Consider the following 15,163-nt stretch of genomic DNA (forward strand, 5'->3'; position numbering starts at 1 on the left):
TCCTGGCTCTTATGGCATCTGGAGAGTGAACCAGCAGATGGAAGATGGCTGTCTGTCTGCCTCTCAAGTAAATAATCTAAAATTTTAAAAACTATGCTCAGGGAAATACACCAGACGCAGAAGAACACCTGTTGTGCAAGTTCACTTCCGTGAAATGCCCATATTGAATAAAACCAGACACAGCTATTCCGTGGCCATCGAGGGCTGGGGGTGGGAAGGGGTGGTGGTGGATAGATTAGTGGTGATGGTAAGTTCTGAAATCAGACCTGGCGGATGCACAACTCCAAAGATGTCTACACACAGCCCAACTGTACACTTACAAAGGGTGCATTGTACGGCATGCAAATCACACCCCCATGGAACTGCTGAAAACCAAGTAGAGGCAGAGGAATGCAGAAACAAACCCTGGGGATGTGAACCTGAGCCCGAGAAGGATTCAGCTCCAGTCTGGTGCCCGCCTCTGGCTGCACACAGTAGGGATTCACCCGGCCCGCGCACAGGGGGCCTTGTAGGCGGAAATGCCGAGTTCAGGAAGGAGGGCGGGGGCCACGGGAGCGGGCAGGAAGGCAGGTCCTCGGGCAGCAAGTCGAGAGGGCTGAAGCCTGCTCTGCCAGCCCTGGGCTCCCACGCACGATGGTGGCTGCGTGGAACTGTGTGGGCCCAGCCGAGGACAGGGCGCTGTTGGAAAGCTCCTGCAGGACACAGGGAGAGCGACGCGGCGGACCTGCGGCAGGGTCAGGGGACAGATCCCAGCGCTCCTCAGGGGGAGGAGCTGAGGGAGGTGCAGACGGAGTGGGAGCGAGGGGACGCCACACTTCTGTCTGCAGGTGGGGGCGGTGCAGGGGTGGCGTCATTCACCGAGATAAAACCCAGGAGGAGGAAGCATCCCAGGGCAGGCGTGGGACAGCCCGGCACAAACTCTTCAAGCTGGGAGCAGAGCAGCGACCCCCCGAAGCATCCAGTGACCCTTGCTTCTTGAAGCGTGGTCTGGGGAGCGGCCGACAGGCATCCCACGGGGCCTATGATGCTGCGTCTTACTGGGCCCAACCATGGAGCCACTGGCTCAGAACCTCTGGGAGTGAGGCCAAAGCATCTGCATTTGCCTTTAAAAGTTTTTTTTTGTTGTTGTTGTTTGTTTATTTTTTTTTCCAGAGAGAGCGAGCGAGAGAGCAAGCGAGCTTCAGCCATTGGTTCACTCCCCAGTGCCTGTAATGGCTGAGGCTGACCAAGGCTGACGCTGTGAAGGCAGGAACCCACCTCCCGGGTCCACATTAGCAGGCAGGTGAAACCAGCAGCCGGAGCCGGGTATCAAAGCAGGCACTGACACGCCCACCCCGGGCATCTCCACTTTCTCACAAGCTCTGAACTGGATCCTCAGATCAAGGACCACCACGTGGGGGTCTAACGTGGGCCCAAGAGCCTGCACTGCATACCCTTGGCAGGAGCACTGACCAATTTCTTTTTTTAAAAGAGAATTAATTTATTTGAAAGGCAGAGTTACAGAGAGGGAGAGACGGACAAAGAGAGATTTTCCATCACTAGTTCACTCCACAAATGGCCACAATGGCTGGAGCTGGACCAGGCTGAAGCCAGGAGCCTGGAACTCCATCCGGGTCTCCCATGTAGGTGCAGGGGCCCAAGCACTTGGGCCATCTTCTGCTGCCTTCCCAGGCACACCAGCAGGGAGCTGAACACGATGTGTTGCAGCGGATACTTGAACCCGGGTTCATATGGGATGCCAGCATTGCAGGCGGCTTAACCCAGTGTGCCACAGCGCTGGCCCCCGATTAGTTTCTAATTATAGCTAAGTTCTCTTAGGACTGGGGGAATCCTAAGGCTGGAGGGGGGATCCCTCCCTACCCCTGCCCCGCCTGCGGCAGACTTCATACGGCACAGGCTGCAGCCCCCTGCGGCTCCTCCGACTCCACAGCTCCCCCGGTCCTTCTGTGCCAGCCTCTTAACAAACATGTCACTCGTAAGCCCTCTCCAACGATCCACACGCCGTCTTCCACAAATCCCCCCCGAGAGGAGCCGCCTTAACTAAACGCGCCAGAAGTGCTTGCTGATGCAGCATTCGGCTTGGTGGCTGTTAAACAGCCGCCTCCGCTTTCCACGGCAAACCTGGGAAGCCGCAGCCATGCGGACGCTGGGAAGGACAGGAGCTTCTGGAAGCGATTGGGAGACGCACACACAGGCTGCTCCCTGCACATAGTAGGTGCTCTGCAGAGACAGGTGGAATCTATCTGCGCGTGGTTTCACACTCCACACGACTGGGGACAGCCCTGTGTGGCTGAACAGGTGCACCTGTTTCAGACAGAACACCTGAGCAGGTGTCAGGATGGGGTTAGGACACCGGCCATAATCCACCGAGGGAGGTCTCGGAAACTCTGCCCCCTCTGAAGAGACCGCAGGGCTTTGGAGTTGATCTTGTACTTGTTAAGGTCCACAGCCCCTGGTGTATGCAGAGGAGCAAGGCACACAGCACATCTGTGGCTTTGGAACTCATAGCGCTCACCTGAAAGTCAGAGCCCCCTCTCTTCATCCGCACCCCAGATCATCCCGGCGGCTTCCCCTCTGCTTCCCTGCGGCTGGGATTTGCTCTCAGAGGCGATGGCTTCCAGGTATTCGCTCCCAACTAAATCACCCTCTTCCAAGTTAGCAGTTCCTGGTGTGGACGGCTCCAAATGAGCTGGATGATTTCAATCTGTTTGCCAAACAAAGAGAGTGGCAGCCCTGTGTCCCCGGGCGCTCACCTAATACAAGATGAAGATGTTTGCCACTTTCCTGGGGAGTGATTCCACGCCCTCCGTGGGGCCATCCCCAGGGCAGGCAGATCCGTCTCCCAGGCGCCTGCGTTTTTCAAAGGCTTTCCCTCCGGGGGGCCCCTGCTCCTCACCAAGGAGGCAGTTCTAGGGCTGGAGAAACTTTCCACAGGTCGTCCCCCTCCTAGCGTTTGTAACCTCAGCTTCCCGGAGGAAGTTTCCCTCCACGCTGGGTGTCTGGTCACGTGACCCTCCCCTCTCTACACACCTGACGGGTCCAGGGGTGAGCATCTGACCTCAAAGTAGCCAATCAGGTGCTGGCATTTGGCCTGGTGGTTAAGATGCCGCTTGGGACAGCTGCGTCCCACGTCAGAGGACCTGGGTTTGAATCTTGGCTCTGCTTCTGATTCCAGCTTCCTGCTAATGGGGACCCTGGGAGGCAGCAGAGGGCAGCTCAAGCAATCGAGTCCCTGCCACTCATGTGGGAGACCTGGATGAGCGCCTGGATCCTGGCCATTTTGGGGATTTGAATATGGGCACTCTCTGTCTCTGTCTCTCTGTCAATCAAAACCCCACAAAACCAATCAAGGCAGTGTTGCCCAACAAACCCTCCAATCAGGATTTCCTTTACTTTCTCCTGGTCTCGGGCTGCTCCTGTTCTTCCCACCCCTTCTCAGATGCCTTTTCTGGCCTTTATGTCCTACTGGCTGTGCCATTAGATAGAAGCGACTGGAGAACCCAGCGGGCTCCCTTTCTGGAGCACTCCCAGTCTGTTGAGAGTTTCAAGATGGCTCAAGGGCTCAGCCATGCCCTCTGCGAGTCAGACCAAGCACGGACACGTGGCCAAAGACAGTCAATCCACAGGGAAGCATGGTTTGTGGGGTTTTCTGCAATGGCTGATGGTGCTGATGGAAACTTCCAGACACTCCCTTCCAGAGTGGGTGCAGAGGTGAGAGAGGAGCTCACACAGCGCGGGTGCCTCTTAATGGTGGGACCCTGCCATGGAGACCCACAGACGTCCATGCGTGCAGGGAGCAACGTCATATCCGACAGCTAGAACAGCCCTGGGGATTGTCCAGCCTTTCAGCTCCTGCCATGCCTGAAATGAGGCCCGAGTGTCTCACTTCTGCTCCACCAAAGACAACAACCGGAGAGAGACAAGCCCCGCGCAGAGCCTCCTCCCTCCCCCAGCCTCCTCCCTTCTCCCCTTCCTCCCAACCATCATCATCACCACCACTGTTATTTCAGGGTCACTTCCTCTGTGCAGACGCTGACTGAGCATTTACACCTGCGAACGTGCTTAACCTTCACACCTCTCAGAGCTAAAGGGCCAGAGAGGTCACCCCGTCAGAGCAGTAAACGTGAATTAGGGGCCGGCGCTGTGGCGCACTGGGCTAAGCCTTTGCCTGCGGCACTGGCATCCTGTATGGGTGCTGCTTTGTGTCCCGGCTCCTTCTCTTATGATCCAGCTCTCTGCCATGGCCTGGGAAAGCAGTGGATGATGGCCCAAGTCCTTGGGCCCCTGTACCCACATGGGAGACCCGGAAGAAACTCCTGGTTCCTGGCTTCAGATTGGCTCAGCTCCAGATGTTATGGCCATTTGGGGAGTGAACCAGTGGATAGAAGACCTCTCTCTCTGTCTCTCCCTCTCTTTCTCTGTAACTCTAACTCTCAAATAAATAAATAAAATCTTTTTTAAAAAAGTAAATTAGCAGAGAGGATGCGCTTCTCATTTCAAGAAAGGACACGGAGACCAGCCTGCCCCATCACTAAAGAGAGGCTGTTTAACTATTTAAAGCCTGGAGTAGGGAGGCGATGACCTCGGGACTGGGGCAGTCCTTTGAGCTAAAACTCATTATACTGACTTATTTTTCTAGTTTTGCTACACAGCAGTCAAAGCATGATCCTGGACCAGCCCTGGCTCCTGGACTGTTGGATGTCCCGGCTCTTCCAATTCCCTGTGAGAAACAGAGGGAATTCCAATGCCTACGAGAAACAGAGGCTTTGACAGTTTAATAAAGGACACAGAAGTCATTACAAGATTTGGAACAAGATTTCGGGTCTCTCTCTTTGTATCTCTTTTTTAAAGATTACAAAATTACAGAGAGAGGGAAAAAGAGCACTAGAGATAGAGATAGAGATAGAGAGATAGAGATACAGAGATAGATCTTCCATCTGCTGGTTTGCTCCTCAAATGGCCGCAACCACCAGGGATGGTCCAGACCAGAAGCCTGGAACTCCATCCAGATCTCCCACGTGAATGGCAGGGGCCCAAGCACTCGGGCCATCCTCCATTGCTTTCTTAGGTGCATTAGCAAGGAACTGGATTGGAAGTGGAGCAGCTGGGACTTAAACTGGTGCCCTATGGGATGCTGGTGCAGCAGACGGAGGCTTAACCAGCTACACTGCAACACTGGCCACCATTCTGAGACTGACCCTCAGATCTGCTTTCCAGGGCTGGGGGTGCCATTGGTTCACCTCATACCTGGTGTTTCCCATCCTCTTTTATTGGGAGAAAGGCCCTCTAGTTGCTGAGCTGGTTCCCCCACTGTGTACTGACCACTAGATACGTCAAACCCATCACCCAGGATCCCTGCCCCCTCCCCCAGGTGCAGCTCCACTGATCACAGTACCAAGCCTAAGGACTGGAATGAGCCAATCAGAGTCCTTTTGAACCAAGGGATGGACAAGGAAGTGCCAGTGAGTAGCAGGTGCTTGAAAAAGATTAAGGATCTTTGGTCCCATCTTACTGCAACTGGAGCAACCATGGGGGCGCCCTGGGCAAGATGAGAAGGCAAGAGGAGCTAGAAGGCAAGTCCACTCCCTAGAAGAAGAGGAGATAGAAGGCAAGTCCACTGCTCTCTGGACCCAACGCCCTTGGGTGCTGGCAGTGACGTCTCCACGACTTCCCCCGAATATCTTGCCAAGATGCAGGGTGCCGCTCCACGTTTCAAAAGAATCACAAATCGAATGAATCCCGGCGGAGAAAGCATTTAAAAATTCTATCAATATTACCCATTTGTATGTATCACATTGCCTGGCTCGTCCTCGGAGCTCTGAACAAAACCTCTCCCCAGCTCAGCTCCTTGGGGGCAGATGAGTGACAAGTGGTAAAAGCCGGAAGGGTGGAGGCTGCTTGCCTGCCTTTGAGGGGGTTGGGCGCTCCTGATACAAACACATCGCTGGTACACGCAGCCACCCCGCTGGCCTACTTACCTTCTGACTGTAGTGGGTGGCGGCTCATTCGGGTGCCTCCCTTAGCAAGATGATAAAATGACACCTGCCTTATTGTGGGGTCCCCAACTGGGAACAAGGTCTCTTCATTTAAAATGAGGAGCTGGGCTTTCTGTGCAGAACACTAAGAGGGTGGTCCATCACGCACCTCGAGGCTGCCGGAAGCCGGCGTTGTGTCACGTTGGCCCATGGCCATGGAGATGCTTCCTTTGTGACGTCCGTGTGTTATCCCAAGAGTGGCCCTGGGGCCTGGGGATTCTTTTCCTTGTCAGCATCAGGGCTGGTGGCTCTCATGTCACAGGGTGGCTCTGATGGCCAAGTGCTGCTATCAGTGGCCTCGTTGGTGTCCTGTTCTGAAGCCAACCAGCCACCAGCTGTTTGTTGGATACGAGGCTGCAAGCGAGGTGGGAATCTCACACAGAGTCACTCCCCGCCTCCCTGGAACTCATTGTCTAGGGAGAGGTTGGAAACAGGTGGTGTGGGTGGAGCGCTGGCTCTTCTGCACCCAGTAGACTTGTTCAGGATGCTCTGGCGTCAGGCACCACTGGACACCTCCCTGTCCTGGTGGTCACCCACTAGCTCCGCCTCTCTCTTCTCCGGGCTCACCCCCAGGCCAACCATCACATGACAATCATTGAGCAAGGTTATATCTTTATCTTTATGACAAGTAGGGAAGCGAGATGAAAGGGAGGCCATGGGGTGCCACCTTGACTGGGCCACAGGGTGCCGTTATCTGGTCAAACATCACCCTGGGTGTCTCTGTGGATGAGATTGACAATGACGTCAGTGGACTTCAGTTGGGGGACCCACGTCGTCCTCAGTGTGGGCGGGCCTCATCCAATCTGCGGATGCTTCAGTAGAACAGAAAGCCTGGCCCCACCCCAGGGGAGAGAATTCTTCCTGCTGGATGCCTCGGAACCGCACCTGGCCTTTTCCTGCCCTTGGCCCTGGCTCTGTCCACCCCGTGGCCTCTCCTGGCGTTGCAGGGTTCAGGTTCACCTTGTACATCCTAGGGCACGACAGCCTCCGCGGTCCCTGAGCCACCTGCTCACAGGAAGCCCATCTCCTCGTCTCTCTCAGCCTGCTGGTCCTTAACACAGCCCACATTTCTCCATGGCGCTCAAGAGTATTTGCTTGTATTTTAATGTTTATACTTCTGTATGCCATGCATATGTATAGTTAACACATTTATTACCAAGTTAGGCATGTTCAGGAGGGAAAAACTATGTCTGTGGCAACTTCTTTGGCATCTGGATTGTTCCACTCCCGTGTGTCATGCATCTGGGGCCAGGGGACATCCGAGTTCTTGACCCGTGCGCTGTTAATTTCACACACTTTGCCCCTCACAGGTCCCCACTTAGATACCTGGAACACACAGAAGACTCCGTTTTCATTTGATGAATGCCCAAAGGTTGTGTCCCACACTTCCTACTTTCAAAATAAATTCCGGGGGCAGAGCCGGCGCCGTGGCTCAATAGGCTAATCCTCCACCTTGCGGCGCCGGCACACCGGGTTCTAGTCCCGGTTGGGGTGCCGGATTCTGTCCCGGTTGCCCCTCTTCCAGGCCAGCTCTCTGCTATGGCCAGGGAGTGCAGTGGAGGATGGCCCAGGTGCTTGGGCCCTGCACCCCATGGGAGACCAGGAAAAGCACCTGGCTCCTGGCTCCTGCCAGGATCAGCGCGGTGCGCCGGCTGCAGCGGCGGCCATTGGAGGGTGAACCAGCGGCAAAGGAAGACCTTTCTCTCTCTGTCTCTCCCTCACTGTCCACTCTGCCTGTCAAAAAAAAAAAAAAAAAAAAAAAAAAAAAAAAAAAAAATTCCGGGGGCAGGCATTTGGCCTAGAAGTTAGGGCACCTGTGTCCCACAGAGGAGCGCGCCTGGGTTCAGTTCCTGGCTCTGGCTCCGGCTACTGTGCATCTCCCGGGAGGCATCAGTGATGGCTCAAGTCCTTGGGTTCCTACCACCCACACGGGGGTTCCCTCGCACTTCAGCCCCCGCCGCAGGCCGTCTGTGGGCATCTGGGGAGTGGACCAGAAGATGGGAACTCTGCCTCTTAGCAGATACAAGTGACTGCTGCTGGCAGGTGTTGGGGCTGACGTGAGGTGCGTGTGGAGGTCGCTCTGTGACAGCCTTACTTCTGTCTGCCTGGAATCCGACTTCACCGCTGCCCGGCGGCTTTCCCATTCTTCTTGGGCTTAGGACAGACTCTGCTTGTTTATCCCGGCACCGTGGCTCTTGTGGCTTGATCGTGCTGTGCGGATTATGTGTAGATTATGACTTGCCATCCCCAGCTGCTCCTGCGCACAGGGTGAATTCCTGCAGCGTCCAAGTGGTCTGCCCTGTACTGCTTTCTGGATTTGGTACCAAACTGTTCTTTAAGGTGAGCCGGATCAACCACGGAAGGGTCTTCAGGAAAATTTTCAAAGGATTCAGAGCTCAGAGCTCAGGCAGCCACTCACACTCAGCTCAACGCGTTCCCTCTTCGTGGGGGTGGAGACTCAGAGTGTCTGGTGAGGAGGGGCCGAGGGGCCCGTGGTGAGACGCTGGCTGTGGCCACGGGGAGACAGAAACGCCGACCGCACCACGGCCACTTCCTTGACAAAGGATGGCTATCATCTTGGGTAAAACAACATACACAGAGAAAAGTGTCCTAGAGAAACCCTTTCTGACCTTTAATGGGTAGGTGTGGAAAGAGGGAAGAGGAAACGCACCCGCGGCTGATTGGCTGAAGGCCAGAAGCATCTACCTCCAGCCCTCCGGGACCCCCACTTAAAAATTTTAATTTCTGGGGGGTTGGCGCTGTGGCACAGTAGGTTAAGCCTCCGCCTGCGGCGCCGGCATCCCATATGGGCGCTGGTTCGAGTCCTGGCTACTCATCTTCTAATCCAGCTCCCTGCTAATGGCCTGGGAAAGCAGTAGAAGATGGCCCAGGTACTTGGGCTGCTGCACCTGCGTGGAAGACCCAGAGGAGCCTCCTGGTTCCTGGCTTCAGATTGGCCCGACTCCGGCTAGTGCAGCCATTTGGGGAGTGAACCAGAGGATGGAAGACCTCTCTTTGTCTCTCCCTCTCTCTGTAACTCTGCCTATAAAATAAATCTTTCAGAAATTAGTCTCCATGTCCCTAGGAACCGGTGATGTGCTGCACGTGTTTAACAGCTGTCGTCCCCGGGAAAAGAAGCCCGAACCACAAGCACTTCCTTACGTCTGTGGTGTAAAGACGCTAACCCCGCTGGTTGCAGGCTCCCGGTCTGACGCCGCAGCAGAGGGTGCTGGGAGCCCCAGACCGAGTTGCCCTCTGATGTCATCTCTTCGGCACAGGTGCTGCTCAGAGGACACCCGAATAGCGCCCTTTCCAGTCTGCACCTCCTACAGCGCCAGTGCTGGGCTACAGCAGGTTACGTCGCCACCTGCAAGGCCAGCGTCCCCTGTGAGTGCTGGTTTGAGTCCCAGCTGCGCCACTGCCGATCCAGTGTTCTGGTCTGTGTGGTTCTGGCTGCTTGGTGACTCGGCGTCTGTGTGGTTCTGGCTGCTTGGTGACTCGGCGGTGACGGGTGAGTAACTGGTGGTGCTAATGACCGGTGGTCATGGAGGAGGCTTAGAGAGAGGCTCCGAGCAAGCAGGGAGCTTTTACCAGACGGGTGTGTTTCACTAAGAGACGGCAGCTTTGTGCTGAATTTCACAGTGGCACCTGCTCAGGACAACGTGGACTCCGTTCACACACCTGCCTGGAGACCTCGAGCCCCGGGTTAGCATTTCTAAGACGTTTGCCACTCACCTGCCTCTGTCTGCTTCAGCTCGCACCTGCGGTAACAAGGGCGAGGAGGAGGATGGTGTCAGGGGAAGGGAGGCCCGGCTGCTGCTGCTGTCGGAGGGTCCATGTGCGGGGCTTAGCGGATGCCGCCAGAAGTTGTTGGCTTGGCTGGAAGGAGCGGGGAGTGAGGCTGAGGTTGCACCCGGAAGCAACGGTTCCTGCCATCAAGGGGCAGCTGTGCGGCTCTGGGTGGGGGCTCCAAGGGGGCCTGGGGCTGGGGGACGGAGCTGGGGGCGGGCATTGCGTGCGCGTGCCTGGGGGAGGCACAGCCCCCACTCTGCCGTCTCACTGCTGTTGGCTCCTGTGTTTGCATGGCTGCAGCTGGAGGCAGTGCTGGCAGGAGCCTGGCTCTTATTGGACGCCTACTGTATACAGATGAGGACACAGGCTCAATGGGCAGTACTGGCAGGAGCCTGGCTCTTATTGGATGCCTACTGAATACAGATGAGGACACAGGCTCAACAGGGTGAACTGATCTCCCTGGGGAGCCCCAGTCGGGGACGGGCCGCAGCAGGACTCGAACTCGGCTTGTCTGCCCCAGTGCCCTTGCTCTGATACTCCTGACTGTTCTCTTGTTTTTAGAAGTTTGCGCTTGGCACTCATGCAAGGGGCTGGCTGAGGAGCTGTCACCCTGGTTCCCTGGTGGCACATAAGAATCACAGTGCCCGGGACCTGCTGCAGACCCTGGAAGTGAGCATTTCTGGAGGTGAGGCCCACGCGCCGGTCATTGTCAAGTGTTCCGGTGGGCTGAGTTGAACGCTTGCCTGTGCCAGGTGTGGCCGTAGGGCTGTCGGGGGCATTTGGGGGAGGGTTGTCCACGGGCCAGGCTGTGGCCATGGTGCACCCCGGGCCCGGTGGTGGGGGGAGGTGTGTGGTTCAGATCACAACACGGTCCAGGGGAAGTGTCACCAGCCTTGGGGGCCTGGGCCACGCCTGTGGGTGCCCTGAGTAGAGTACCCACGTCTGAACGGTGGATGTGGTGTACTCTTCTATAGAGCTCCACGGCCAAGGTCACACAGCGGTGACCGAGGACCGGCCCTGGCTCCCCGGCCTGTCAAGTCTGAGTTAGTTAAGATGTAAGATCCAGCACACTGCATACAAACATCGCTATTTCCAGATGTCTGTGTGCCTTGGTTTGCTCGTCTCTATAATGGGTCAGTCGGTGGCCTGAGAGCAAGGCAGGCCCGGCAGCCCCCTTGATGGGGTGCAGGGACCCCAACCTGCTACCCTCTCACAAGCCTCACCGTCTCCCACTGGCCGGCCTTTCCTGTTTCCACTGTCAAAGTCATGTGAGCTGCTGGGGCTGCTGGAATTAGATAATATATTTTGAAAGGAGTCAGCGTGGCCTGGCTACAATGAGGAAAGCTCCTGCCTTGCGCCTGATCCACACGGTTCATCTCTGTTCCTAGTCTGCCCCTGGACTGGGCTGCCACCCCTCGAACACTCAGGCTGGGCCTGCCCGGGGGCCTTTCTGGGGTTCCTCTGGCTACCATGATAGGAGGAGTGAAGTCCCCTTTGAGCCTCCCCAGCCCAGGCTGCCACACGCCACCTACCAGCTCCCACCAGGACGCGCAGTGTCCCTGGCACTCCCCAAGTTCAGGTGGGCACACCTCGGGCTGCCAGCTGCCCTTAGGGTGGGATTGTACCCGGGTGCGGGAGGCGCCCTTGGGCCCTGCAGGCAGCCCCTGGCCCCCCTGCTGGGCCTGGCAAGCTGCAGGCAGGGCGGGGCTCACCCCGGCTTCCCATAACAGGAATCAACAGCCCAGGGTGGCTTCCCAAGAGGGATGCCCACAGGGCGCAGGACGGGGTGGCAGAGGGCAGAGGGACAGAGGCTGTGCTTGGGGGAACCTGCTGGGCCTCTGGCTGAAAGCTCACAGGCTTTGACATTCCAGAGCATTCCTGGTCTCAGGGGTCCCCTGCACTTTAGGGGTGCAGAGGGGTAACTCAGAGTCTCAGCTTTGAACCAACTCCCAGAAATCTTGGCCAAGGGCACCCAGTTATACTGGGGGCATAAAAGAGAGAGAGAGAGAAGAAGAAGAAGAGGAGGAGGAGGAGGAGGAAGGAGGGGGAGGGAGGAGGGGGAGGGAAAGAGGGAGGGGCAGAGAGAGAGCGAGCGAGCCAGCAAGCAGGAGTGTGACCAGTGCTCTCTGACTGTGACCAGCAGGAGTGCCAGGCCACTTCCACTCCATGAGACAAAGGAGGGATGAGAAGGAGGAATCCAGCAGCCTTTAATCCCTTCCCGAATCCCTGTGGATTATCGCAGGGCCGCCGCCTTGGGTGGTCACCCACCCTGTTGTTAAACCTGCCTGCGGATGGCCGTGCTGTCCCTGCTGGGCTCTGAGCCCGACGGCCAGGCTGGGAGGCTGAGAAGCCGGGGACCTGCGGTGACTCACTTGCCCCGACAGCTCCACCCAGGCCTCCTTGAGCAACCCCGAGGCCTTGACCTAGAAAGGAGGGGCCCTCCGAGCAGATAACGGTGCGCACGGCTGCAGCGGGCTTTGTTATTTGTGACCAACCAGCCAACAGATACCCACCGAGTGCTTTTGTGCACGGCGCACACAAATTGCATGGAGCTTAGCGTTTTTCCTGAATACCAGATTTGTGCTGAGCTGAGCTGCCTGAACAGACATGCCCCGGCCCTCCCATCCCAGGGGAGGAGCAGTGCGGCCGGGACTGGCCCCCAGGTAAGCAAGAGCAGGGGCGTGCCCGTCGCCAGGACCCGTGGCCCCCACCCTCAATAGAAGAGCAGGGAGGTCTCTCCTCATTTATTTATTTTCTTAGAGATTCATTTCACTTATTTGGAAAGCAGACAGAGAGAGAGAGAGAGAGAGAGAGAGAGAGGTCTTCCATCTGCTGGTTCACTCCCCAGATGGCTGCAATGGCCAGGACTGGGCCAGGCTGAAGCCAGGAGGCAGGAGCTTCATCTGGGTCTCCCACGTGGGCGCAGGGGTCCAAGGGGCCTTGTTGACGTATCTGTTTACAATTCAGTTTACAACCAGCGCAACTGCTGGATGAAGTAATACTCCCCAGGAGCAGAGAAGTGTGAACACAACCAGGAAGTGGTGGCGTGGCAGGGCTGTGTGGAGGGGGCAGTGGGTGGGAGGAGGAGAGAGTGGTGTTTGCAGCCAGCATTGCTGGGGAGGCAGAGTTGGGGCGGGGATCCAAGAGAAGGAGGGTGGGGAGGAACAGCCGGCCCCTTGGGTGGGGTCTGCCTGGCTCAGGAAGTGTCTAATTGTGAGGGCTGTGTCTGGACAAGCAGGGGAAGGGGGAGGGAGAGACAGGGAGGAGGGGGAGGAGGGAGGAGGGATGAAGGAGAAAGGGAGAGAGAGAAAGAGAGGGAGGAGAGACACAGAGAGGGCGGAGGGAGAGAGAGAGGCACCAGGGCAGGACTCTGACCCCTCACGTGGTCCCCGTGTCCCGTGGTTTCTCCCACAGACACTTCATGCTCCAGCCACTTCCAATGCTATTGCCATTGGCAAAAGTCTCTTTAGAAATCAGAGAGTGACAGGCTCCTGAAGGTCGGCGCGGTCACACTCTGGGCCCACGGCTCCCCATCCTCAGGGGCATGAAGCCGACCGTCGGGCAAAAATGTTTGGGAGAGAATCCCGACCGCCCTGAACCGGCCCGTGTCATTTTTCTTTTTCGGGAAACAACGCAGGAGAAGCACTCTGTGTCCTGCGTCACTACTGCGTGCGTCCTCTGAGCCGTGTTGAGGATTGGAAGTGTATGGGACGATGCGAGTCGCACACAGACTCCGTGGCATTTTATGGAAGGGACCCGGGCATCCGTGGTTTTGGGGTACCCACGGGGTCCTGGGACGGATCCCTCTCAGTAACAGCTAAGCCCCCACGAGGGAGGGCTCCTGCCATCCCCACACTGGAGAAGCTGAGCGGTTTGTTGTGGGTGGGGCATTGCCTGCCAAGGGCAGAGGGGGGCAGGGGCGGGCCCCCTTCCTCCAGGACAGGGAGGTTGGCGTTGAGAGTCCAGAGATGCTGGAGCTGCCCCGGCTACAGAGCTGGAAGCCGGGAAGCCGGGAAGCCGGGAAGCCGGGATGGGACCCCCACAGCGGCGTCCTGGGCCCTGCAGCCCACCCCTCCTCTCCCACTCCTTCCCCGCACTGCCCTCACCCGGAACGGCCTCTCAGCTTCTCCCTGGCCTCCGCTCCCGGGTCCTCTGCAACGTGTCCCTGTCTCTCCCCTTGGCTATGGTGCACACAGCTCAAGGCTGTCAAGCAATGACCATCTCTCCTCCCACCGTCATCATCACCACGCAGCCCCTACTGCAGAATTCCCCGGAAGTGATGGAGAACCCTGGCTGCCGCCTCAGGGCCTGGGCCCTGTCGCTGGATTTGCTCAGCTCTGAGCATCCTCTTGGCTCCCTTGTTTGTTTGTTTGTTTGTTTTTTCAGGTTCAGGCAGCTGCTAGCTGACTCCCCCTAGAATGTAAAACCCGAAAGTTTCCCCAGCTTGCAGGAAGAGCAGGCTGGGCCATGGCTGGCTCTGGCACCCTGGGCAGGACAGCCCCGTGCCCTGGGCCCCGGCTGCACTGTGTGCTCACAGAAGCCACTGTTCCCCGGGCTGGGAGCCTTGGCATTTGCTCATCCTGTCACCTGGTGCCTTGACACCCAGGTCGCTACCTGGCAGGCTTCAGGTCAGAGGTCACGATTACCTCGGGCTGATGTTCTGTCCTCGTCTGTTGTTGTGGCCATGCAGGCCACTCTGCTTATGTGCCCTGGACACGTTCCCTGACCCCCAGGGGACACCTGCCATTGCAGCCGGAGCTGAACTTACAGACACTGATCCCTGCTATACAGACAAACCTGCACACACTTTCACATCTCTGCTCCAGGAAGCTCCTGGCTCTCTGTGGTGCCCCTGAAGCACCACCATCTCCACTCCTGCCCTTTGGGGCCATTATTTCATAAAATATGAGTTACTCGAACACAAGCACTGCGAGACCACGCCTCTGGGTCTGATGACCAAGATGTCCACTCAGTGAGTAACGGGTAAGTGGCCTACACAGCGGACACGCCGGACAAGGAGACGCCTCCCATCCCACATGGGCTGGGGCTTTGATAATGCTACTCAGAACGGTGCACGCTTGAAAACCTGCAGCTTCCTTCTACTGGGGATTTTCCATTTAATACCGCAGGGCATAGCACGGGGGCAACGCAGGTTAAGCCACTACTTGGAGCCACCCGTATCCGAGAGCCACCTGGAGTCCTGGCTGCTCTTCTTCCAATCCAGCCCCCTGCTGATGCACCTGGGGAGGCAGTGGAGGAGGGCCCAGGCACCAGGGTTCCTGCTACCTAGGTCGAAGACAAAGAGGAGGTTCCCAGCTCCTGGCTTCGGCCTGGTC

At 57.3% G+C, this 15,163-nt stretch overlaps 1 protein-coding gene across 3 annotated transcripts in view; it reads right to left on the minus strand.

Annotated features, from left to right (window-relative positions):
• KAZN (kazrin, periplakin interacting protein) overlaps window positions 1-15,163 on the minus strand; it is a 1,000,963-nt gene that overhangs the window by 385,408 nt on the left and 600,392 nt on the right. The gene's annotated exons all lie outside the window — the stretch shown is intronic.

This window comes from Oryctolagus cuniculus, chromosome 7 (genome assembly GCF_964237555.1).
Source record: "Oryctolagus cuniculus chromosome 7, mOryCun1.1, whole genome shotgun sequence".
Classification (NCBI taxonomy): domain Eukaryota; kingdom Metazoa; phylum Chordata; class Mammalia; order Lagomorpha; family Leporidae; genus Oryctolagus; species Oryctolagus cuniculus.